Genomic DNA, 27,571 nt, shown 5'->3' on the forward strand with positions numbered 1-27,571 from the left:
ACAGGAGGCCTTTTAGGTCTGTTCCTAACCTACTTCACAAGCCATGGTCAACCTTTGCCCTGGCCTGCAACCCTATCTGGACACTCAACACAAGGGCATTGCAGACATGCAGAATTTTCAGTCTCCTAACCACACCGAACTCTTTAATAAATGCTCGTGATCACGTCACTCTGTGTGATAACTCCCCACTTTTCAAGTCCACCCTCAACATCTGGTTATGGCCAGCACTTACTCTCTCCTATGGTCCCAAAGCCCTGTGCTTACCCTGCTAATAGAATAATTATCACAATGAATTAAACGCTCTGAATATATGTCTGTCTAGGTTAAGGACAGGATCTTACTGCATTCAACTCAGAATACTTACCCACACGGGAGATTCAGGACACTGAGCTGAATCTGTTCAGCTCACTGTTCTGCTGACCAGCTGGTGTCCTCGGCCACATGACCTGGCCCTCTGCTGCCCTGTCTTGATGATTTCTGCATCTGTAAAGTAAGGGGACAGATTAAGAAATCCCCAGGGTGTCTGACATTAGAAATCTGCATTTCTAACCAGCATCCAGGTGATTAGTATGCATGAAGTTTGAGAACCACTATTGATGGCCACGGTACCTATAAACTTTAAATGTATTTAGGACAATTTTATCTTCCTTTACTGCTGTCACTACATTCCCGTGACAGGACAACTGGGTGGCTCAGAGTTTGAGCCACATGAGCCACATGGGCTCCATGCAGGGAACCTGCTTCTCCCTCTGCCTATGTCTCTGCCTCTCTCTCTTTCTGTGTCTCTCATGAATAAATAAATAAAATCTTAAAATAATATAAAATAAATAAAATAAAATAAATAAAATAAAATAAAATAAAATAAAATAAAATAAAATAAAATAAATTCCCGTGGCACCAGCGCACCATAGAGTAAGCCAGCCCAGGGGTCCTCACAACCATCAGCTGAGAACTCACCTGCATGAAACCGTCTCCTGTTTTGGTCTTTGGAGGCCTGGCAAAGAGCTTAGCTGGAAGCTCCTTAAAGTTATCAGTAACTTGGAGAAACCACTGAAGTCAGGCCCAGGCACAAAGCGAGGAATTAAAAACTAAGAATAAATATGTGGGACACATTTCTGTTTGTTTGACTAACTAAATTAAAGAAATGATTTAATAAATCAATAATCATATATTCAAATAATCAAAGTAGTTCCCAGTGGAAGATAAAAGGGCATAGCCTCTCCAGCCCCGGTAGCTCACGAGTGTCACGGTGTAGAGATTTTGTAAAGCGATAAACACCCAGGAATGTGTATATATGGACTATCGACGTGTTCTTTTCCTTATCAGCAAACGTCTGCCTCAGTGGCAGAGACAGACCACCCACAGTACCTCGAAGCTGCAGTTTGCTACCAGCAATGATTTGGTTAAGCTTTGATTAAACCTAGGAATGTAAAGCACGGAAAGGTCTGGAACCCGACACAACCCTTTGACACCACGCTGTCTGTCATTAATGATCATGCACCATTAGATGTTCAGCTTTGAAAATGAAATTAGACGACTCCAGTTTTCAGCCCTAACCCTGCTGTGTTTGGAGACTTCCTGATTTACTGCTTCGCCTTTTAACTATTTTCAGGCGATTGGGAGTTGGGGGCAGGGTAAAGAGTCCAGGGATCAAGTGAGTACAAACAAGGCATCTCAACTACCATCAGGGGAAGCGACTTTCTGCTCAGATAAGTCACCAGGTCAAAAGAGCTTTATTCCCACGTTGAATTAATCTTCCTTTTCTTTTTTCTTTTCTTTTCTTTTCTTTTCTTTTTTTTTCTTTTTTCAAGCTAGGTGTAAGAATTTCCTTGCTGGGACATCATGCAAGAAATATTCAGTATCCTTTTTCACTTCCTTTTAAAAACAACAGCAATAATGTTAGAGTTCCCTGGGGTCCCTCCTATATGTCTCAAAGGTTCTTTTCCTTTTAACAATATATGAGTGTATCTGAAGGCTCCAGATCTCATCCCACATATAGTGTGGTGTTCAGAGCAGGGTCCGAAATATGTATAAAGCTTGTTGGGTGAACAAATGACCACATTTGCCTCTCAGTTCAATAGCTGTGGTTTGCACATAAAAGCAAATTTTAGACAACAGTAAAATTACAGGCAGTTGACCCAGACCTCTTCCTGCTAACAGCTGACTTGTTATTCTTAGGTTCACTTTTTTTGGCTCCTGAGTCTATGGCTACCCACTCCCTGCACCCCTCCACCCACCACAGCTTTTTGACTAATTAGACTTGGGTATCTCTCTCAGCCCTAGGTTTGGCGGACTCCTGGGATTTCAGTGTCAAGGGATTCCTACTTCCATCTCCACCTAGTGGAATGCTTCAGGAAGGCCTAAAATTCAACTCCTCCATTCCCTGAGATGAGAGAGATTTGGGCATAATCCATCTAGCTAGGGGAGAGGGGCTAGAGCAAACTTTATTTTCTTTGGATCCTTCTCATATATAGAGATGGTTTAACAGAATTCAATCATTTTTATTCTGCTCACTGATGTGATTACATTGTTGTCACTGCCATACAAAGACTTTTCAAGTATAATATAACCTCCATAAAATTTGTTCCAGGTAAAGAGATAGGACATTACCATTCTAGCTACTCCATCAGCGCTGCTTCAGGAATTAGGAGGCTATTAGTAAATCAGCCAACCACGGCACTGAGAAATTTTATTTTAGTTATCAAACAGCCATATCATTTACCATGAAACAGATGCTGTTTTATGTACTTCGTATTAGTTTATTTAATTTTCAAAACAACATAAGAGGCAGGTACTATTATTAGCTCTATTTTAAAATGTGGAAAGGGAGACGACACAGGGAGCTAAGTGACTTACCCAAGGTCACTCAGGTAATGAATGGCAGAGCTGGGATTTGAATCTAGCCAACTCCAGGTACAAGACCTGTGCTTCTAGCCATTTACTATGTTGACTGGTCACCTACGGTCTGGTATTTCATGAAGAAACTTAAGTTGTAGATAAATGATCATTTAATGATATCATTAAATATAATTAATCATAAAAACAGGATAAATAGTTTTACTAAAATAATAAGAGAAAAAAAGAATCTCTCATTATTTGAGGATATAGTCCTTGTTCTGATATGTATTATACCAATAGTTTTGATATTCATATTAAAATGAGATTACTGATATTTTTACTATGATATATATTCATTATAACCTCAGTATTTGTTCCTTTTTTGTTTCTCATACATAAAAAATATATCTAACATAAAATTTCTCATTTTCAAGTGGAAAATTCAGTAGCACTAGTTACCTTCACAATGTGTGCAACCATCACTACCATCTCTAAAATTTTTCATTGCACCAAACAGATACTCTTATACCTGTTCTGCAGTAATTTTCCATTACTCCTTCTGTAACTTTTTTTTTTCTAAGATTTTATTCACTCATTCATGATAGACACACACAGAGAGAGAGGCAGAGACAGGCAGAGGGAGAAGCAGGCTCCATGCAGGGAGCCTGATGTGGGATTCGATCCTCGGACCCCAGGAACATGCCCTGGGTCAAAGGCAGGCGCTAAACCACTGAGCCTCTGAGGGATCCCCTGTAACTTTTAATATACTATCCATCTCTCTATGAAAGTACCCATTCTAGATATTTCATGTAAGTGGAATCCTTTTGTGTCCTTTTGTGTCTGGCTTATTTCACTCAGCATAATATTTTCAAAGTTCATCTACAATGTAGCAGAACCTTATTCCTTCTGTGTCAAAAATATTCCATTGTATGGATATACCACTTTTTGTCTATCCATTCATCGATTGATGACCACTTGGAATGTGTTGGCCATTTTTTGGCTGTTGTGAATAAAGCCTCAGTAAACACTAATGTACATGTTTCTGCTGGACTCCTGTTTTTAATTCTTTTGGAATTGCTAAATCATACGGTGGTTCTGCTTAGTGTTTTGAGGAACTGCCAACTGTTTTCAATATCGGCTGCACAATTTTACATCCTCATCAGCAACATAAAAGGGTGCCAATCTCTCTCTCAGCAACACTGGTTATTTGCTGGATTTTACTCATTATAGTCTCCTAGTAGGTGTGAAGTGCTATTTCATTGTGTTTTTGATTTGCATTTCCCTAATGACTAATGATGTTGAAATCTTTTGGCATGCTTATTGGTCATTTATAGATTTACGTATCTTTTTTCAAGAAATGTCTAAGTCCTTTGTATGTTTTTTAATTGCATTGTTTATATTTCTATTGTTGAGTTGTATGAGTTCTTTATACAATCTGGATATTAAACTGTGTCTATCCTTACGCCAGATCACACTGTTTTTATTGCTGTAGAAAATGACATCTATCTAAGTATATTCTAATCAACCATTATAAGATTTGGTCAGCATCTTTGTATAGGTAGATCATTTGTATTTCATAAAACAGCTTAATTAGCTAAAGCTGATTTCTCTAAACATGTAATTCCAATATTAGAGAATTGAATCTCACTAATATCCAGTTGCCTTTTCATTCTGGCAAACTGAAGATTTTGAAGGTCATATGACTAGTTCTGGCCAACAGACACTGAGCAGACCTGATGGGTGTCACTTCTAGGCTAAACATAAAAGAGTAGCTATGAGATTTTATGGTTCTCTTCTGTTTTGGCAACCAGTGAAATGGTGGGTTGTAGATAGGGGCAGCTATATGGAGCCCAGCCTGTCCCTGAGTGACTATGTGGAGCAGAGACCCTCTCACACCGGTACCCCACCTTAGGTGGCCTGTAATAGACAAGTAGCATGTGTGACAAATCACTTTTTGGTGTGATAAGCCACAGGGATTTGGAGGGATGTTTGTTAAAATAGCACAGTATTCTCAGAGTATGGTCCCTGGACCAAGAGCATCAGCTTCATCAAGGAACTTATTAGAAATACAAATTCTCAAGTCCCCCTCCAGAATACTCTGTCCAGATCTTGGAGGGGGAGCAGCAATCTACTAAAATATCTCCAGGATATTCTCATGCAAGTTAAAGTTTGAATACCACCGCAGTAGCATAATCTAGCCTATCCTATCTCATAGTTGGTGATGGTTTTTTTTTTTTAACTTGTTGAATAATTAAGTACAGTCTGTGTATAGGAAATGGTAAAAGTAAAACTGTGACTACACATTTTTCATCATGATCATCTTTACCATTCCTATTGCTACTACCTTACTTAGGGTGTATTGAGTTTAGCTGCAGAATAGGATATGTGAAGAGCAGTTATGGGAAAGAAGATGGTGAATAAAGCTTTGGACCACGCCAGAATGATGTGTGCACAATCACTCTGTTCTTCAGCTCCTCGGTACTTTTTGATTGGAGTAATTGCAGAAACATCCTAACTCTCTCTTCTGTGTTTAGTATTTCTCTACTCTAGTCCCCCTACATTAAGTTTGCATTAATCTTTAAGAAATTCAGTTTTGATTACATCATTATTCTTTTTAACAACTTGATTGTGATTTAGTTCATATCTAGGAATTTGGATTTAAGGGAGGGTTTCCACCATTACTAGAACTGATAATAATTGTTCACTGTGGTTAAACTGCTTGCATGAGGAATATGGATTATGCTCAACTCCTGCTATCCTTTAGGGATACTGAAATTTTCATCCATGCTAGGCAGAGCGCCTAGGTGACCAGCTCCAGTAAAAACCTGAGTCTCTGATGACCTTCCCTGCTAAACATCTTTCCACATGTGTTATCATAGCATGGGCTAGAGGAATTATGGATCTGTGTGACTCTGCTGGGAAAGGACTCTTGGAAATTTGCACCTGCTTTCCTCTGCATCTCACCTCATTCACCTTTTGTTTTGCTGATTTAGTTCATTACCTTGTGCTGAACTATAAATCATAGCCTTGAGTACAACTGTATGCTAGGTCTGTTGAGTTGTCCTAGTGAATTGTGTAACTGAGGGTAGTTTTGAGGGTCCCCAATGTATCCTCCAAATGTTAGCTTCCACTAATTTCTAAGTGATTGCTCTACTGTTTTTGAGAATGCCCTCAGGCATAAATTGCTCCACAGTTTCATCCAACTTCTTGGCCTCACCTGCCTGGAGTAGAGCTCTCATTACACTGATCAGGGAAAGGAGTGGAACTAGGTTATGATTAAGCTGTCATAGACTCTCACCATTTTTAATAAGAGCTAGTAGATTTTCCTGAATAAATATTTCCCCATTTAAAATTTCCAGAGCCAAGTGGTTGCTTTTAAATTATTATTTATAACTTTTATAATTTTCATAATTTAAATGGTTACTTAACTAGGGAAGTATTCCCTGAACTCCTTAACACCATCATGCTGGAAGTCCTATTTCTGATCATATCATTATTACATACCAAATTGTCAAAGACTCCCTATTTCCTACCACAATAAAATCTATATTCCATAGCTTGATTTCAAGGCCCTGCATAAGTTGGACCCATAGGGTATCACTATAACCACGAGAGAACGAGTCTCACGTTCTTCAAGCATATCTCATGCTGTTTGCTCTGTCAAAACTTTCATCTCCTTTCATACCATAACATATATTCACATTCTTCATCATGTCAATATAAATACCTCTTTCTGTATTCTTTGCTAATTTTCCAACTTATAGTTGCCTTTCTCTAAATAATGTGTTAGAATTTAGAGACACCAATCACTTTATCTTTTTCTAATTGTGGACAAATATTAATAGAAGCTATCATTCACTGCAGAGAGCACAACACCTGCCACATACTAGGCCCTTTGGAAATATTTCTTGTTCCATGAGCAAATGGCTGAATGAGAACAAATTATGGCTGAAAGAATGTCAAAAGTTAGGACTTCACCATTTAAAGAGCACTTGTCCCAGCAGCAAAGTCAGCTGAGGTTATCGTCATTACTCCCATGAGGAAATTAGGGCTTTGGAGTTTAAGATTCTTACCTAAGATCATACTGAGGTACTAAGTAGCCATTGCACATCTGAGTTCATAGCCTGCTCTTTAAGAACCAAATTCTTTCTATAATGAAAGGGATCAGGAAAAGAAAGTGCCTTCTACCCTGAGCCTACTCATTTTTCAATTAAAAAGGAGTAAGGGCAGTTTAACAATAAGGAGAAAAAGATAAAGGAACCCCTTTCTGACATTTTTGCTTACATATCTAAAATGTAAACTTAAGATTTCAGTAATGAATGTTGGTTATATAATAGATAGTAACAAAGTAGGTCTATTCTGCACAAAAATGCTCTGTGCTAACCTAACCACATGGCCATTTTATTACAGTGACTATGTTGTTTTGAAAAATAACTCATTCCACTGGAGATGAAAGATAAGTGACTGCAGAATGTGGAGCAAAAAGGGGAACTTTTGTTGTATGTATGAGCAAGGCAAAGGTTAGACAAGAGTGGCCTGAAGAAAAGGGTTTTAGAAGGAAGTAACTCCTGGGTGATGGTACATGTTATTTAAAATGACATTTGCACATTTTTAAAGTCACTGAATCACCTGTGTCGCCATTCTTTCACAGCTTCTTTACTGACAAAAAAGTCCCATTTAATTGATGCTCAACAGATTTTGTTCACAACCACACTTGGCACTGTGTCAGATTCCTCCACTTAGACAAGAAATTATCAACAGAAGGACTTTTTTTTTTGTAGATTTGGTTAAGAAGTTGAGGAATATATCTTTATCCAGCATGCTGGAGAGGCAGAACCAATATCATAACACAGTATCCTCTACCACAAATCCTGAAACTTGAGCATCCTTTGGCCCCCTTTAAAATGGGCATAATATTGTTATGGATGTGTTGCCCTAAAGTTTGAAAAAAATCACGGGAATATTTCTAGCAAAATGTCTGGCATATTATTTACTCAAGAGATTTCTTCTTTCTCTTTTTTAAAAGATTTATTTGAGAGAGAGAGAGAGAGAGAGAACAAGGAAAGCAAGGGGATGAGGAGGAGCAGAGGAATAAGGAGAGGAAGAGAATTTCAAGCATATTCCACACTGAGCGTGGAGCCCAAGCCAGCTGATTCCACAACCCTGAGATCTTGACCTGAGCAAAAATCAAGAGTCTACTGCCCAACCGACTGAAACACTCAGGTGTTCCTCAAGAGGATTTTTCTTGCCTGCCTTGACTTTTCACCACTATTGCACTCTAGATGAGGTCCCAGATCCCCTGGTTGGTTTTACCAAACATATGCAAAATATAAAAACATATGCAAAAAATTGTTGATGATGCAATACATTAAGGGGGTTTGAATTTCCCCATTATTCGCTTATTTTAATCATGCCGTTATAGTGGTGGTGGGAGTGGGTGAGTAGCAAAGGAAACTTGAAATAGTGTATTTATAGGAGTTCATAAAAATAATAGATGTATTATTATCCTATGTACTAATCCTATGTACTTTCCAATTTGAAAAATATTTTCATGTATGTAGTCTCACTTCATTCTCCCCAAGCATGCTGATGTAGATGTGCCTATCTTCATTTTACAGATGAAGAGACTGAAGTTCAGAGAGGACCAATGATATAGTGTTACTTTTAGAGGACCTCAAAAAGTGTTAGAATGAAAACATTCACATGAGTGACCACATTTTCTATGGAGGAGAAAGAAATGGTCATCTTATAACGCCCCGTAGAAAGAAAGATTGCAATAGATAGGTAGTTATAGATTAGGAGTGAGGTGTCATAGATCTATTTATGCGTGGGGGTGATGAACAAAATTTATTTTGGGATTGTACTTGCAGTTATCTAACTTCTCACATCTGGTATAAGGTATCTTTTTGAAAATAATTTTCATACTCCCTTTCTTCTTATTTCTGTAGAATTTCCGATGAATATACATCACATTTTATAGTGAAAACATTTATGCTTTTAGTTATCATATTTATCTTTATAAAAAGCACTTATTGAGTAACAACAAAGAATTGGGAGTGGAATGTAAAAACTATTTTATTGATCATTTCCTCATTTTTACTTCACTTTTAATGAATAGGTAAAAGAGTCCAAAGAATAGGTTGAAATGCCATTTTTGTCAATATATCTTTATTCATTTTCTCTTAACTTTAAATCCCTCTAAATATTTTGGCTTCATGTTGTATTATTTTAAAATCCTATGCCTTTCATTCCTTTCTCTAACTATAGTTTGATGAAGACCAATACTTATGTGGCTTGTTTCCAGTTAAACCAGAGGTGTAAAATACTAAATACATAATTTTAGGAACCTATTTACTTTCAAAATGTAAAAAAGATTTCAAAAGAAAATACTAAAGAACCAAAATAGATGAGTTCCAGAAAATAAATAAACAACTTAGGCATACTTGAGTTTTGGAGAAATAAAATAAAATAATGTATTTTGGATTATAGTCTCCTATACTATTAATTGAATTATTTGGATGAAATGTTTTCTGCACATTGTATATTATTATTATTATTTAATTAGCATAAAACAGATAATTTTAGATTGCCTGGCTATAGACAAAGGAGATTTAACATAAACATAATAGAGAGTTTTATTCCTCCCTGGAAATATATATTAAATTGTATTTGAGATTCATTTTAGAGAAAATTTAAATCTTGATTTGTAGTCTGATTCTTGCTAAGAGATTGAAATCCTTTTTAAAAAATTGTTATCTCTGATAACATTGCCCAGAACACTTGCTGAAGATAAACACAATGGAATCAACACTGTAATATGATATTTCCTCATGGAATACCAAGCTTATCCCTCGTGGGACACAAAACCCATAATCAACTGGCAGGGTTATGAAGGTCTTTCTTACACACTAGATTGATCTGATAATCCATACCATGTTTGGACATATTTTATGCATTACAACTTATATTCTTCTGCTTCTATGGCAACTGACGGCTTTGTAAACTTTTGGAACACTAGGGAAAGAAACATATTGGCAGAATGCTTAGGTTTTCATTTTTTCCATACGATAGAAAAAGCAAGATACTCAACAACTAACTGTGATGATGTGACAAGAGATTATTTAATTATTCTTGACATGCTCCTATGCAGCCAAGAAGTAATCTTAACTTTGTTAAAGGCCTGCATTGATTTAAAAACAAACTCAAATACAAAAATTTATTTTTCTTATTTAATGAAATAATAGATTTTTCAGCCCAACAGCACACATGTGAAGCATATATACTATTTTGGTACAGCCATGGAAATGAAACATTTCAATTTTGAGTATCCAAATGGATTTGAGTTCTCAGCCATTGTGTTTTTAAAGATAGAAAGTTAATTGGATATTTAAAATCTCAAGTTTCTTAAATCTATTTTACATGAGAAAATTTAGTTAAATATTTGCAGTTTTTGGATAAAATGTTTTAGTTTTCTTAATTGTTTAATGATTTCCATTGAGATGGGTCAGGGTTTGGTAAAAACTATGGCCTATGAGCCAAAGCCAACCTATTGATCTTTTTGTATGTCTTATGATCTAAGAATGATATTTGCATTCTTAAATGGTTGAGAAAAATTTAAAGAAAAATATTTCATAACATGAAAATCATCTAAAATTTACATTTTAGTGTTCAAAAGTAAAGTTTTATTAGAACATAGTTATCTCCATTCATTTATGTATAGTCTATGGCTTCTTTTGTGCTATAGTAGCAGAATTGAGTACTTGGAATAGAGATCAGATGGCCCACATTGCTAAAATATTCATTATCTGGCTCTTTATAGAATAAGTTTGCTGGCCCAGGGATTCTTACCTCTAAATCCCAGACAGCTACTAAAATGCACACATAATCTCACACACACACACACACACACACACACACACACAATGCATCCTAAGTGTGTGCCCTATGAAAATGTTTTCATTCCAAACACTTGGATTTGTGGGAACTATCATTTCATATTTTTAATGTTCTTTTTAAGTCTAAAAATTGTTAGGAAAACCATCTATCTTTACCATCCAATTGTGATAGTCAAAAAAACCTAGACAACATTTTGTGCAAATATAAATCCCACAGATTAAATGTACTTAAATCCTGGAGTCATAAATTGATTGGACTGCTTTAGGAGGCATCCATATTCTCCTTCCTTATTCCCCACCATTGGATTGAAATACTGACATAGTCACTATTAGGACATTTGTTGTCTACACGGTTATTCAGAGTGCTCTGTCAGATTATTACTGAAAAATCATGGAAACTAGAGTTGTTTTTTAAAAATATTTATTTATTTATTTTTTTCATGAGAGAGAGAGAGTCAGAGACACAGACAGAGGGAGAAGCAGGCTCCATGCTGGCAGCCCAACGCGGGACTCGATCCCGGGACCCCAGGATCACACTCTGGGCCAAAGGCAGGCGCTGAACCACTGAGCCATCCAGGGATTCCCTAGAGTTGTTTTTAACAATCTGTATTGTCTTGACTAGAAAGCCAATTTTATCTTACTTAACAGTCTCACAGAAAATTGACATCATAACTGTATGATATGATAGGACGCATCCAACATATTTTACAGTGTTCTCTATTTTCCAGAGAAAGAGAGCTCAAATAAAGATAGCTTTCAGACTGTGAAGAGTTCTGGGGAGGGCATAGCTTGTGGGGGAGGTACAAAGAAGAAGCCAAAGGATTTAGGCTTCTTGACCTTTGTGCCTTTCAGCTGGAGTAGTTTTGCTTTTATTTTCTGATATTTTAGGTCCTATTTGAGGATTTACAGTGCTTCAACTCTTGCAGATGCAGTGGCTTTATACTGTGTCAACACAGCCTGACTAGAACTACATTTTCCAGACTCTCCTCCCCTGTATTCAGATTAGGGCTGGCCACAAGAGAAGTTTGCCGTAGAGTATCATCATACTCTGAGGTTCAGCGGAGAGACCAACACATACACATTGTCGCTGATCTGCCAAATTATTTTGTTCACATGAGACAACAACTGGTCCCACAGCTCCTTCAGCTTGCCCATGTCCTTGGCTAGTCATGATGCAACTCTGCTGTGGTGACGTGGGGTATCTTCTTCTATAGGTCATCCACATCATCACAGGTTGAGAGGGTAAGATGAAGAGGAAGAGGTGAGTTCCAGTTTGACCTCATGGGTCCCTGTTGTTCTTGAGAGCCTATTAGTTCATCTCTCCCTGCTTCATGTTTAAGATTCTTCCCAGATGCTGATTCTGCTGACCTAGTACCATTTTGGGCCCAACTTCCAGACATAGATGCAACCGCCTTCTATAGACTGCCTCATGGCTCACATCTTGATATTTGGTATGATACTGAAAACAAGTCCCTTACTCCACCTCACTCAAAGAAGTTCGCTCTTTGGAACCATAATAGGTATACTGAAAGTGTCTGAAAGCTTCTCATTATCCATACACATTGTTTCAAAAGTCAAGAAACTGCAGCCAAGAAAACCAGCAGCAGTGGGAGTCATTGTCATCATAGTGGTAGTAATGTTAGTAGTAGTAAACATGGACCAGTGCTTACTTAGTGAATACTAGAACCCCTCAACCCTGATCCTCATTGTAACCTTAACCTAATCCTCATTATAGCCCTGTGAGTTAGGGGTACTGTTTTTCCCATTTTAAAGGCAAGAAAAACCAAAACACAGAGAATGTCAATTTAAGGCATGAGGTCAAAGATATTTAATAGCGGAGTTGGAATTTGAATCAAAGCAGTTTGACTCCTTCAAAATTTATCTTTGATGGTAGAATTTTATAAAAATGTAATGAAGAAGAATTTTTTTCCAGCTCTATGTTTTCCTAGGCAATTGCTTAAATAATTTGCAAATATTGAATACTTAACATAGGGCCTGTTCTAGCAAGCAAGACAAATACAGTTCCTGCCCAGAGGGAGCCAATATGTATTTTGCTATCCCTGCATTTGTGAAATGAGAATTGTGCTACTGTTGGAGGCCACCTCTCTCACTCTCTATCTCTGCATGTAGTTATATTTCATTTCATTCAAAACATAAATATATTAGAGGGGATTTGAGGAAAAGCATAGGCATTTAGATCAAATGTATGAAATAGCAAGAAATAATAAAAACTGTAGTTTCCAAAATATTTAAAATAGAATTTATGCTCTTAAAAGTGTAATCATGTGACATGAAAATTACAAAACACATACTTTGGGAAGAGAATTATGTAAGTCCCTTCTCTAATTCACAAATGAATAGGTCAAAAATGTACTGGAGCCAACCATATGTCATGAATAAGCTACAGTGGTAGGAAGCCTTCAGACACTTAGACTGTTTGGAGAACCCCAGTAATGCTCACGCTGGAGATTCTTGGTAACTTGTATAATTGACTATAAACTAGAGTCAATAGTAATCCTGGCTGTACTGTGAACTTCTGTGATTCAATAATTGTCTTTTCAGAAAGCTCAAGCTTCTGTGACAAGTTCCAAGTTTTTAAATTGTCTCCATAAATGTGCCTTTCTTTGCTTGTGAAGAAGGACTTAGGGCGAAGGCATATCAAGTCACAACGAGCATTTCCGCCTAGCATGTCAAGTGGGTGGCCATCCCTCTGGGGACCAGTGTTGGAAAAAGGCATCTAGCCAGGATGGGGCCACTCCTGGATTCTGGCTATATTTCCTTCTTTGCTTCAGAGATGGTTCTGATAAAACCGTTATCTTTTTCTCACAAATAAATCATCAGAAGCTCATAGTCAATGTGTCTAGGGGCGTGAACTCTGGTCACAAGTGTGTTAATCTATTGAATTCTGCTAAACCATTTCTTTTTGTGACACAGGACATTCTTAACTTACAAAATATCACCATTTAGGTTGGCATGGTAACTTCTCTTTTGAGACCCTTTGTTTTCAGGCCTCATTTATAGACTTACAAAGAGTCACCACATCTTTGTCAGTCTTTATCAATTTGTTTATTCAGAATCGTATCTTTTTTTAAAAAAGATTTTATTTATTTATTCATGAGAGACAGAGAGAGAAAGAGGCAAAGACACAGGCAGAGGGAGAAGCAGGCTCTCTGCAGGAGCCCTATGTGGGACTCAATCCCGGACCCCGGGATCACAACCTGAGTCAAAGGCAGATGCTCAATGGCTGAACCAGCCAGGCATCCCCAGAATCGTATCTTGAAAAGGTTTTGCAAAATGTTGAGACTGTCTCAGGCACGGTGTTTGTTTGCTTGGCTCTATAGCTCTCTGTGGCCTGAATGCTCAGTTCTTTTTGTCTTCTCTTTGCTGGATGAGCTCTGCTGACACAGAGGATGCTTCGTTCTCCTCCTTTGGATGGGAGGTGTTTCACTTCCACTCGTGCATGAGGCAAGTGGAGCCAGAGTCGAGACCAGAGGCGGAACTCGGGATCTGACAAGATGTCTGGGCTGCCCTGCAGGATTATCAAGGAGACCCAGCATTTGCTGGCAGAACCAGTTCCTGGCATTAAAGCAGAACCAGATGAGAGCGACGCCTGTTATTTTCATGTAGTCATTGCTGGCCCCCAGGATTCCCTCTTCGAGGGAAGGACTTTTACACTTGAACTATTCCTTCCAGAAGAATACCCGGTGGCAGCCCCTAAAGTACGTTTCACAACCAAAATTTATCATCCTAATGTAGACTAGTTGGGAAGAATATGTTTAGGTATTTTGAAAGATAAGTGGTCCCCAGCACTGCAGGTCCACACAGTTCTGCTATCGATCCAGGCTTTGTTAAGTGCTCCCAATCCAGATGATCCGTTAGCAAATGATGTAGCGGAGCAGTGGAAGACCAACAAAGCCCAAGTCATAGAAACAGCGAGAGCATGGACTAGGCTATATGCCATGAATAATATCTAAAATCCATCCGATCATCAGGTGTGCATCACTTCTCCTGTTCTGCCAAGACTTCTTCCTTTTTTGTTTGTATTTAATGGGCACAGTCTTAGAAACATTACAGAATAAAAGCCCAGACATCTTCAGTCCTTTGGTGATTAAATGCACCCTAGAAAATCTATGTCTTGTCCTGATTCACTGTTGTAAAGCATGAGCAGAGGTTAGAAGTACCATCTGGATTGTTGTGAAACGTTTAAAAGCAGTGGCCCCTCTGCTTTTGTTCATTTTCCCCATCATGGTTTAAGTATAAAGCACTGTGAATGGGTAGTTGTCAGGGTTAGCTGCAGGGGTGTGGGTGTTTTTCTTTATTATTTTTTTGAGGGGGAGAGGTAGTTTTATTTTAATTTTATGGACTCCTTTCCCCCTTTTTATGTGATCTAATTGCATCGGTTAAAAGCAGCTAACCAGTTCTTTAGAATATGCTCTCTAGCCAAGCCTAACTTTATTTAGACGCTGTAGAGGGACAAGCTTTATTGTTTGAACCAAAATGGGAACATTAAACACACATCACAGCCCTCACTAATAACATTGTGACTTTGCTGTCAAGTGTAGAATCCTTCCTTCAAGAAAAAGCTTGTGACCATTTTTTATGGCTTGTCTGGAAACTTCTGTAAATCTTATGTTTTAGTAAAATATTTTCTGTTATTCTAAAAAAAAGTAGATGGGTGGGGTTTCTCACTTCTTAGTGTTAGTGTTGAAAACTAGCTCCCCTGTTGCATCGCACCATGTAAAGATTTTGATGTAACACTATTATAGTTAGGTCAGGGGCACTTCTGCTAAGCAACTTCACACCCACTATCATGTGGGATTAGGGATTTGGGGACCTGCTTATCTGCATTTAACTCCCATGGCTGTTGAAGGCATTAGAAACAATAGGATAAGCTAAAATATGGTTCACAACACATCCGTGAGCCTCATGATATTGGTTGTGCTTTAGATAACATATTTTACAATATGTGACTTTTTTTTACATGTGTTCTAGGGAGCATGAGACTTCTGTTTTTTTTGTTTTATTTTTTTAAAGATTTTATTTATTTATTCATGAGAGACACACACACACACACACAGAGAGGCAGAGACAAGGCAGAGGGAGAAGCAGGCTCCATGCAGGGAGCCTGACATGGGACTCGATCCTGGGTCTCCAGGATCATGCCCTGGGCTGAAGGCAGTAAACCGCTGGGCCACCCGGGCTGCCCTGTTGGAGACTTTTGAATAAGAGTTCGATGAGAAAAGAGTTTTGCTTCTGGGAAAATGCCACACGGTATAATTACCTCATGGCAAATTACAACTATGCTTGCATATTAAAGGCAAGTAATTCTGCAATAAATATACCTATTTATTTTTTTCCCAGTATTTCTGGTATTAATTTGGACACAGAGTTCCTTATTTTTGTCGAATCCCTTTTTCATCTGGAAGGTGACATTGACTGAAAAGCAAAGTGCAGAACCACATTATTGATTGTGCTCACATGAAAAATGAAAATGGACATCTGTTTATACCTCAAAATGTAAGGACAGGAAGGGTCGATGAGGCAATGTAACATAGATTCATGCCCTCATTTCATATCAGGATTTAAAAAAGGGGCAGCTTTGACGTGGATGGAACTGGAGGGTATTATGCTGAGTGAAATAAGTCAATTGGAGAAGGACAAACATTATATGGTCTCATTCATTTGGGGAATATAAAAAATAGTGAAAGGGAATAAAGGGGAAAGGAGAAAAAATGAGTGGGAAATATCAGAAAGGGAGACACAACATGAGAGACTCGTAACTCTGGGAAACGAACTAGGGGTGGTGGAAGGGGAGGAGGGCGGGGGATGGGGGTGACTGGGTGACGGGCACTGAGCAGGACACTTGATGGGATGAGCACTGGGTGTTATTCTGTATGTTGACAAATTGAACACCAATAAAAAATAAATATATTAAAAAAATAAAAAAGGGGCAGCTATCGAAAGTCTTTGCAGACCTCAAAGACTCACAGACTACTTGCGTGGGAAGGATAGGATAAAACATTTCATGGAGTGATGCAGTAAGACTGCTCTGAGGATCCTTCTGGGAATCCTTGATGCATCTGAAGGAAACTGCTGGGTCTCTTCAGTAACTGCTTCTCCCCCTCTGCCAGCCACAAGCAAGACTGTACTTCATGGTCCTCTCACTGTTTGCTGGGCAGTGTGACCAGTTCTCCCATGGAAATGTAAGAAGTGACACCTCTCACTTCCTGGTAAAGGAGAATAAAGACTATGCAATTATCTAGTCTGCTTCTTCCCCTGTCCTCACAAGGAGTCCATGAACTTTTGGAGATAAAGCCATGAGATGGAACAGTCTCTTTTAACTTGGATCCCTGTGTAACCCGGTGGAGCTTAATCCATTTTTCCACATCTCATCACCTATCTTAGACATATAGCACAGGCAAGAAATTTTCGTTGACTAAAGTGACTGAGAATTTGAGATTGCTTGTTACTGCAGCCATAAATAAACCTTCCTTGAGTGTGTGTGTCTGTGAGTGTGTGTGTGAGTGTGTGTGTGTGTGTGTGTTGTGGGGGTATAGCAGTCCAGGCCTCCCCACTTGGTTTACTCCCTCTTTAAATCTCCTACCCCTCCCAACTACAATCAGAGAGGATATATGTTGATCTGTTTACTAGGATTTTTTAAAAAGATTTTATTTATTTATTCATGAAAGACAGAGAGAGGCAGAGACATAGGCAGAGGGAGAAGCAGGCTCCCTGTAGGGAGCCTGATGTGGGACTCGATCCCAGGACCACGGGACCATACCCTGAGCCAACCACTGAGCCCAGGCATCCCTGTTTACTAGGCTTCTAAAATGTATTTCCTTGGAGAGTCTGTGTAGCTCAGTCAGTTACATGTCTGCCTTCAGCTCAGGGCATGATCCCAGGGTCCTAGGATCAAGCCCTGTGTTGAGCTCCCTGCTCAGTGGGGAGCCTGCTTCTCCCTCTCCCTCTGCCTCTCCTCCCTGTTTATACTCTCTTTCTCTCTCAAATACATAAATAAAATCTTTTAAAAAGAAATAAATAAAAATTGTACTTTTAAAAAGAACTTAATTGTTAAAAATATCAAAAGTCAGTGTTAAATATCTCTATTTTGTATTTAAGAATACTGAAGAACCACTGAAGTGAACAACTTAGTAAAATTACTTTCAGCAGTGGAACTCAGATTCTTGTCTTTCAGCTTATTTTAAGTTTGTTTTATTTTCTTGCAGCATAAAGTTGGGAGTTAACAATTGAAAAATTAAAACTAACACAGAACAATAGAAGAATAAAAATCATATCTATAGGCTCACCACCCAAAGACAGGCACTCTTAATTCTCATGTAGTTCTTTATGATCTTTTAAATTAATATATAGTAGCAATAATCATCTGTGTTTATTGAGTCCTCCCAGATGTCAGACACCCGGCAGTTATGGGCCAGGCTGTTGGAGTCTGTCTGGTAAGCATCCATACTCCTACATCTTTCATTTGTGTGACCTTGCTCAACCCTCTGTACATCAGATTCCTCGTCTTTAAAATGAGGATTTTACTATGGTTTTATGAAGATTAATTTTAAAATATATGTAAAATATTAATAGTTGGAAGAATGCCTGAATTATTGTAAGCACTCAATAAATGTTAGCAGTTTTACTTTTCATTTTTCCCCAGTTAATGCTCAGACCAAGCCTATGCAATAGGTATGACTATTCTTCTTTTATAGATAATGTAAGGAAAGACTAGGGGAGTCAGTAATTTCCCACAGTCACACAGCCAACAGGCAGTAAAAACTTATTTCAGAATCTGTTCTCCTAATTATTATAATATATAAAAAATGCCATTTTATGCATCATTAACTAGTTAATAACTAGTTAATATTCTGTTTTCTGATCTTTTATTATTATAAATAACATTGAATACAGCGAGTGTTGCTGTGAATAAAAAATCTTTTATTAAAAGTTTTTGTGTGTTTTTATAATTGTTTCTTAAGATAGACTATCAGCAATGATACAAATTAGCAAAAAAATATGGTGTCTTTAAATTCTTGATTCATACTCCTAAGTATTGTCTAAAATTGTTTTTTTAGGGCAGCCTTGGTGGCTCAGAGGTTTAGCACCTGCCTTTGGTCCAGGGCGTGATCCTGGAGACCCAGGATCGAGTCCCACGTCAGGCTTCCTGCATGGAGCCTGCTTCTGTCTCTGTCTCTGTCTCTGTCTCTGTCTCTCTCTCTGTGTGTCTGTGTGGCTCAAGAATAAATAAATAAAATCTTAAAAAAATAAAAATAAAATAAAATCGTTTTTTTACTAAGCCTACCAATTCTAAATAAGGGCGTGCTATTAGAAAAAAAATGCTGTCCAGATTTCAAAGGAGAGGTGAAGGTGGTTAATTACATAGGTTAAGAAAAAAGGGATCTCATTTTAATTTGCAGTTTTGCAATGTGCATAATTCATCCAGTAATATTTTTTACCATGATATTTTATAGGATGAGGTGCTTCAAATTGAAGTATTATGTGGCAGTGAGCCATTCTTCCATTGAAGCAGACATTTAAAGCCATGTTTCTCCATAGTTTTGTCCTCCGCCATCTCCTCACTGCACAGTCACTCAAGGGGAAGTCATCCTCAGCTGAGACTTTAACATTGCTATCTTGCGGATATCCCCATTTCCAAGACTCCAGACTTTCAGAGCAGTACCAAACATCTGCACATGCTCTGTAAATCCCAGCTGTCTAATCCCTGTGCACCTTGAACTCAGATTGTCCAATGTCTCATTCATCTCCTTACCTCCAGACCAGTTCTTTTGATTCTTTTCTGTATGTGGTGATTTGGTGATAGGAAAAACCATCTATCGGATTGCTCAAACCTGAAGTTAGTTTTTTTCTTGACTTTTCTAGTTCTCCTCACACTCCTAGGCATATGGGTTCTGGGCTCCTAAATATCCCTCAAGTCTATCCCTTCTCTGCACCCCGACTGCCACTGCAGCATGTATCATCATCTCTTGACTGGACTCAATAAACTCCGGTCTCCCTGCCTTCTATCTAGTTCCCACTCCATTCAATCTTTGCACCACTTCCAAAATGACATAATGTCCATCCTACTACACCACCTCCCATTTAAAAATTAATGAGTTATCTACTTTGCTTATGTGATGATATCTAATTTTCATAATCTGAAAGGGGGATGCCCATTTCCAGGATCACATTTTGCTCCCTCTCCAATCCTCTACCCTTCTCCCACATGCTTTATGCTAGAACAATAGTTCTGAAGTCTGGTTGTACCTTAGAATCACTTTACAAGCTTTAAACAAAGACCAATGCCAAGACCCCATGCTCAGATCCTGTGATTTAATTGAGTTCAGAAGAAACCTGGACATAAGTATTTTTTAAAAACTTATTAAGAGATTGTAATTTATTGCTAGAATGAGACCCAATTCTTCTTGCCAAATTAAACTATTGTAATTACCCCCAATTTGCTTTTTCTATCTTGCTTTACTGGAAGGGATGGCCTTGTTCATTATTTCAATCTTGCAAACATCTGTTCTTTTAGTACTTGGTTGAACTTAGTTGTGTCACTAAGATGGAAGAGAGACTTGGAGTGACTCTCCCCTGCCTTCACATATCTGTCACATCTCCTTCATATTTTTTCTCTCGTGAACACTGACATTTTATCACTTATTGAAGTGCTATGCAAATAAAACTTCAAGCCAGTCACTTGTGACCAGATTGTCCCAGGCAGCTATTCCAAAGCCACTGGTTCAACCGTTACAACTTCAGTGTAATCTTTTCTCTCCTTGGGTAGACTGGACTGCCTCTTCCTATAGGTGGATATGGCACCTTGCATTCAGGTAGCTCTTTGGTCACTCTTGTTGCTCTCTATACAGTAACTCCTCATTTGCATGTTTCTAGAGCCACTGGATGCTACAGAATTCTAAGGTAGCAACAGTAGAAGCATCTTAGTCATCTTTGCATCTCTACAGTCTGGCATAGTATCTGCCTTTATAATAGAGACTCAGTAAGTGCTTATCCAGTGAAAAATTTGATAACCACCCCCAGCTGCTACCAGTCAACTACTTAGGTAGGTGAAGCTCTGCAAATCCCTTGGGGACTTAGGTAGGTGAAGAATCAAGTCATAGGAAATAACTCTCTGACCTCTTGAATCTTGGCATACCTACCAAGTTCACCTTAGGGTTGTGTTGTATTTCTATTATTAATCATTATTTTCAAATCTTTTCAGTGTATCTGGAAAAAATCCTTTCCATGTGTTAGCGAAATTGTTTCAACTCAAAACTTTGATTTCTGCTTCTGGAGTATGGACTATATGCTTACTCCATTCCTTTTGCTATTCAGAAGTTTTGGATTTATAATAAGTTCAGGATGTACATCTCTCCAGTTTCTTTATATCTATATAAATCAAATTAACGAAAAGCCATTATTTACTGTGTATTTAGTAAAGCTTACAGTCTTTAAACTGCAATAGCCAGAAAAGTCCAATTTATTTCTGCCTTTCTTTTTTTTTTATTTCTGCCTTTCTTAAGAGAAAATATGATCCTTAATTGTAGTTAGCTTGTAGAAATGTTTCTTTATTCTATAATTTGAACATGACTGTAAATGTCTGAGTTTGTTGGTTGACAATCCTTATATTTGACCCTGTGCACTTTGATAAAGCCCCATCAAGTAACAATTTTGGGTTGGGGCTTAATAAAAACAATAGTAATGGCACCACCACCACTACTACTAGTATATTTAATGCCTACTATGGACCAGTAAATGAGCTATGTGCATGTCATACATTGTGTTATTTAATACTTACTATTGAAGTTCAAAGAAGTGATTTCTCAGTGTCACATACCTACTAAGCCATGGAGTTGGTACTGCATGAACAAACAACACAAAGCTTGGCTCTCTAAAAGTTTGCCAGATATATGACTAATGCATAGAAATATGGTGCTGCATCACTTTTAGCTGTGGGTGTAAGCTGCTGAATTCACCCAAGACGTGGCTCCACAGAGTTCTCAAAGCCACCTCTCCCTCAACCCCTTGAGTCACTAAATGCAAGAAGGAGCCTGAGCTTTTTTCACCACAGATATTTTCAACCAAAATATTTTCTGGTGTTTTTGTACATATCATTTGCATAATATGAAATAAGATGATAAAGAGATTTTTTTTAATGACATGATATAAATCATTGTATTTAGTAAACTTGACCTTTGTATCTTTGCATTCTGAGAAAGGTTATCTATCAACTAAGAACATAGAGAGTTTGTGCTTATCAACTAAGGACTGTGTTTGTTGAAACCTCACCCTAAAGGCAGAACATAGAGTGTAGAGAAAATTTTAGATTCAGAACTAGTTGCCTTGAAATTAATTATACTTTTAGATTTTTTATATTAGTTAATGTATTAATTAGTTAAAATAGTATTAATGTGGATTATCTTATTTCCACATGGATGCCTGTTCTATCGTGTTCATGTGAACTTCTGTTTTAGGGTGTTCAAGAAAAATCATTATTGACTAACATTTTTAAGAAAAATTAAGTTTCTGAGAGTCAATTATTTTTGCAAAATAAGCAATCACTCTTTGATAGTCACATATTTGGTGGCATTTACTTGCTTTAGCAAATAAAATGTCATAAATTATGCTAACACTGAAAAGTTGTACATGATTAGTGATATTCTGAAGACTGGGGGCAAGTCTGAAAACACCATGTACGGACTTCTAGAATGGGCTTTATTTTCATTAAAAATGGACTCATTCTCCCAGGAGAAATCATTTAATAGCACTCTGTACACAAGGAGATGAAATGCTTTTCATTTATCAAAAAGTTTTCCCCCAAGACAGCTTGGTTTCTGTAACTAGTATAATAATTATTCTTTTGTTTAAATTTTACACTATCAAAAAACTGAACCACATTTCCCAAGGACGAGTAATTTGTTTGATAAAGATGTTAGTGAAGGATTGTTCTCTCTTCTCCTACTTTCCATCTCTCCTTTCTGCTCTTTTTTGGCGGAAGGGGTCTAGTTTCTGAAATTCTCATTGAGTGCATACAGTCTATGAACATCTACGATTGTATGTAAGTTCAGTGTGTACCTGAAATGATGCTTACCATCTTACAGCCTAAGCTTATAATTTAAAAGAAAATTTAAATTCATCCCATACCAACAACAATAAGAGCAACAACAAGAAGTAATTGTATTTTGGCAATACAGTATCAGCATATCCTTTATCTGTGTTATTAAACAACTTCGAATCATTCCTTGTCTTATGGTACTCCCTCCCTCTAAATTAAACACACATGAAAGACACCTGGTTTTGAATTCTGAAATGCAATGCAAACCAGATGGGTTTTATTGCAAATGTGGTCCTCGACTCCTATGCTGAAGTGGGAAGTTGATTTTTAAAAAATGACATCTACAAATACACACTTAAAGGGCAGCTTTTGTTGGTTAGATGTTAGGGCTTTGGGGGTTTTGGCCCATTCCAAGAAGTTGTTCCAAAGAGTATATGGCCTCCTACATTGGAAAATAAGAAAATATAGCTCCTATTGAGACATAACATTTAAAAGTACAAAAATAAGGTATTATTTCTTAAATTTTGAGACAGCATCACTGCTTTAGCATAATAATTCAAATTATACAGTGGCAGGGAAATTTTGATCTTAACTTTTTTTTCAAAATAATGAAATACTTAAAATATTCTAAATTAAAATATAGACTTATTTGTAAGTGTCTACTTTGTGCCAATGCCTGGGTATATGATGGTAAACAACCAAGGTTTGGTTCTTACCTTCACACAGCTTAGTCTTGTGAAATTAACTTGTTCATTCCTTAAAAACAAATAAACAAATCAAGAATCAATTGGTGAAAGACAGGAGAACTAACACATATCAAATACTAACTCTGTACCAGTGCTGAGCTAGAATTTTTCGTTCTTATCTGAACTTCCCAGTAACTCTGTGAGGTAGTTACTATGATCCTTATTTTATAGACTGGAAAACTGAGGCTCAGGGAGGTGAAGTAACTTGCTTACATTCACACAACTAGTGACTTAGTAAATGGCAGAGTGAACACTTGAATCCAAGTCTGATTCCATTGTTTGACATCTCTTCTGAGTTTAGTGCCTTCTTTGCTTTTTGATTCAGCAGGTCCCCTTGACCTTTCCTCTGTGCCACTAAATGATTTAAATTAATTGAAAGAAATAATATGCCATAGTTTACAAAATATCAGAGTGAAAATGTGGAAACCAGCACTCCCATCATTGTCACTGGTCACTAGAACTTTGATATTTCTTTTCCTTGGCTCTCTTCAGACAAGGGAGAAATGTACCCAACAGATTTTTAAACTAAAAGTCCATATGCATAGGACAAACTGGGTTTTTGTCTTTTAAATTTAGAAAAAAGAGCCAATATTTTTTTTCTTTATTTATTTATGATAGTCACACAGAGAGAGAGAGAGAGAGAGAGAGAGGGGCAGAGACACAGGCAGAGGGAGAAGCAGGCTCCATGCACCAGGAGCCCGACGTGGGACTCGATCCCGGGTCTCCAGGATCACGCCCCGGGCCAAAGGCAGGCGCCAAACCGCTGCGCCACCCAGGGATCCCAAGAGCCAATATTTAACTATTTCATTTTAATTGTTTTGATTCAGTGGTACAGCCAGGCCGAGGTCTTTGCTGGGTTAGATGTAACATCGAGAAAGCTGGTTTACACTCATTTCTACTTTTTCCTCCAGAGAGATACCCTTAATGGAAGCTCAACAACTTCCAGGCCAACTAAGACATGAGTTAAAGCTCTTTTTTTCTCATATACTTTCTGAATTCTCTCTCTGTAAAGCCTACTTGCCAAGTGTCTTCTAAGTTTTCTTTTGAATATTTGTAATGATAAGAATTCAGTATCTTTTGAAAGAGTTCATTCCATCTTTGTTTAGTTCTAATAATCAGGTTATGTTTTCTCAAAATATGATAATGCACGTGTAGTTCCCAGGTACAGAACAGATTTAATTAATATTCTGGATGACAATTAAAAATCTATTCCATATAAGACATATCTGATTTATCTTTCTGTGTGTCAGCTATTCACATTGAGAGCTAACTAAAAATAACTATCATGGTCTCTATTACTTCTTTTAAATATCCCCAATTTCTTTATCTGCTCCTGGAATAACAGAACTTTGAATTTCTTCACTTGAAACAAAGATGGTACCAGAACTAAGCCCCATAATCCTAGTGTAATTTTACCAAGTAAATAGTATAGCAATCCTAAACCTTTTCCCCTTATTGTAATATAGTCACTAAATTTCTATAAATAAGGTTTAAGTTCATGTTAGTTTATTTTGGAAGTTGTTTCTTAATTTTGGCCGAAATGGAGTTTACTCTCAACTCAAATCCTGTGCTTTTTTAACTTATGCCGTGTTTCAGTTCACAGCATTACCTTCAATGCTGCTTTTTGGATGTTTACTGTCTAATTTTACTTCCTTCTTATATTATTGTCGTTTCTCCCTACTTGCTTTACATTTAAAAATTTTTATTTTAGCCTTCTCTACTTTTATTATGATAGCCCTTAATGTAAATTTGTGGTCTCTCCAAAGTTTGCACATTTTTATCTATCATTGATTGGTTCTGTAAGCTTCTCAGCCACTTCAAATCTTCAAAATTTGCCTCTACCGTATTTTCCGAATGTCTTTTCTGATTCTCCAATATGACACGTTAGGCTACTTAATTACATCTTCTGTGTCTCATTGCCTCTATTTTATACTCGTGTTGTGTTCTATTCTGAGTATTTTATTCAGGTCTGTACTTATTGAGATTTTTTTTCCCCTTGAGTTTGTATATGGACATATCTAGAGGTTTTCTAGTGGTTTACCAATATTTGTACTGTTTTGATCTGATAACTCCACTTTTAAAGGCTCATGTAAGTTCAGATAGATTTGGGTGTAAGAATCTTTATTTATTTATTTATATTTATTTGTACATTATGTACAAAAAAACCTGAATTTCAATCCATGGGAAATTAGTAAGTAGATACTACCTAACGGAATAGTTTGTCATGCAATTGCTAACACAAGTGTGTGTGTGTATTTTTTTCCTTTCCTTTTTTTCCCTTTCTTTTCTTTCTTTCTTTCTTTCTTTCTTTCTTTCTTTCTTTCTTTCTTTCTTTCTTCTTTCTTTCTTCTTTCTTTCTTTCTTTCTTTCTCTCTCTTTCTTTCTTCTTTCTTTCTTTCTTTCTTTCTTTCTTTCTTTCTTTCTTTCTTTCTTTCTTTCTTCTTTCTCTTTCCTCCTTCCTTCTATAGATATAAATATATATTTCTATTTATATACATTTGTGGGTATATAACATATCAAGCACTCTGCCAAGAATATTTACTTCTTTTAGACAAATTTGAAATGTGAAAATATTGACATATTCATTCCTTCTGTTTCAGAAAATCACCATCATCTTTCCTGTGTATCAAAATTGTTTGGGATTACTGAACTATAAAATTCATATCTCAATCTTTTCCTGAATCTTTTAAGCATCTCCTTTCATTATGTCAAAGTACAAAAGCATTCTTGACTTATTTTTGCCTTCTTGACAGTCATCAACATTAAGAGATAAGTCTAGGAGAAGAGATTAACTTGAATTAAGAAGAATTGCTGCTACAAGCTATATAAAGTCTTTGGTTTGAGTCTTGTTTTCCAGGTCACACTTCCTCAATGTATCATCAAGAGCTCAAGTTAAAGATAAAATCTAGGCTGAATTTTGCCAAATCTGAAGAAAGAAGTGAAACTGCTTGCTAGGAAATAAGTTTCTGTAGAGATTAAGCTTGATTTCCCCTTGAGTGATGCTGCATTTGAGTATATTTCTCTTGAGGAAGAGTTGAGAAGGTGAAAAGTGCATTAGTTACTGGACACTTTCAGTTCTGTAGTATCTTTTCCAAAGGTCTCCAAGCCTTGTGGGATACTCCTGAAAGCCCTTGGAAGACCATCCAGAAGCTTCACACCTCCTAAGTTTTTCTATTAAATTCCTGGAGCACAACAGGACCATTGTTTTGCTGCCATTATTTTGATTCTATCCATTCCTAGATACTATGCAGGATGTCAGTTTGGAACTACACATTTTTGTGTTATTATAACTTGTTACCTTTGGCTTCACTTCTGCTCCCCCTCCACACTCCATGCAGATTAATCATTTCACTTGCTCCAGTTGCATCTGACTGTTTTGGAAAGCTTGATGTGAGGATATTGTCCTTCAGAGTTCCTGGATGACATTTAGAGAACAGTGAGCATATCATTTTAGGTTACCTGTCCCTAGGAAGTTCAGAGAGTTTGCTTCTTTTTAGAAGTCTGGCTTTATTTCTTTTGTGCATTTTAATATTTATAAATTTCTTAAGACATGGGAAATCTTTACAATCAATTCATTTTTTGGTAAACCAATCTGAATAGACAAAAACGAGGGGCCTAAATAAAAATTAATGTTGAATGATTTTTCTTATACCTGGTAGGTCTAGGTTTCCTGACTGCTATTGAATTAGGCTTCAGAAATAAACACCAATATCGGGATACCTGGGTGCTCAGTGGTTGAGCATCTGCCTTTGGCTCAGGGCGTGATCCCGGAGTCCCGGGATCCAGTCCCACATCAGGCTCCCTGTGAGGAGCTTGCTTCTCCCTCTGCCTGTGTCTCTGCCTCTCTCTCTCTCTCTCTCTGTGTGTGTGTGTGTCTCTCATGAATAAATAAGTATAATATTTAAAAAAATAAACACCAATATTATGTGATTTCGGAATCAAGTTTATCTGAGGTAATGTTTACAGACAAAATTTGTGCCCTCATTTTGACTAATAGTAGTGCTGAAACTAAATTCTTATACATTCTACAGACTAAA

General features: G+C 37.3%; 1 long non-coding RNA gene and 1 pseudogene across 1 annotated transcript; one reads left to right on the top strand and one right to left on the bottom strand.

Annotated features, from left to right (window-relative positions):
- The window catches only part of LOC140603700 (ubiquitin-conjugating enzyme E2 N-like), an 80,772-nt pseudogene extending 65,910 nt beyond the window's left edge, over window positions 1-14,862 (top strand).
- On the bottom strand, window positions 405-26,939 carry LOC140603704 (uncharacterized). Its single transcript, XR_012006659.1, has 3 exons — window positions 26,833-26,939; window positions 23,505-23,544; window positions 405-483 (listed from the first exon to the last, which is right to left on the bottom strand). It is a non-coding gene; the product is annotated as an uncharacterized lncRNA (long non-coding RNA).
- Window positions 26,940-27,571: the final 632 nt, after the last annotated feature.

This window comes from Canis lupus, chromosome 14 (genome assembly GCF_048164855.1).
Source record: "Canis lupus baileyi chromosome 14, mCanLup2.hap1, whole genome shotgun sequence".
Taxonomy (NCBI): Eukaryota; Metazoa; Chordata; class Mammalia; order Carnivora; family Canidae; genus Canis; species Canis lupus.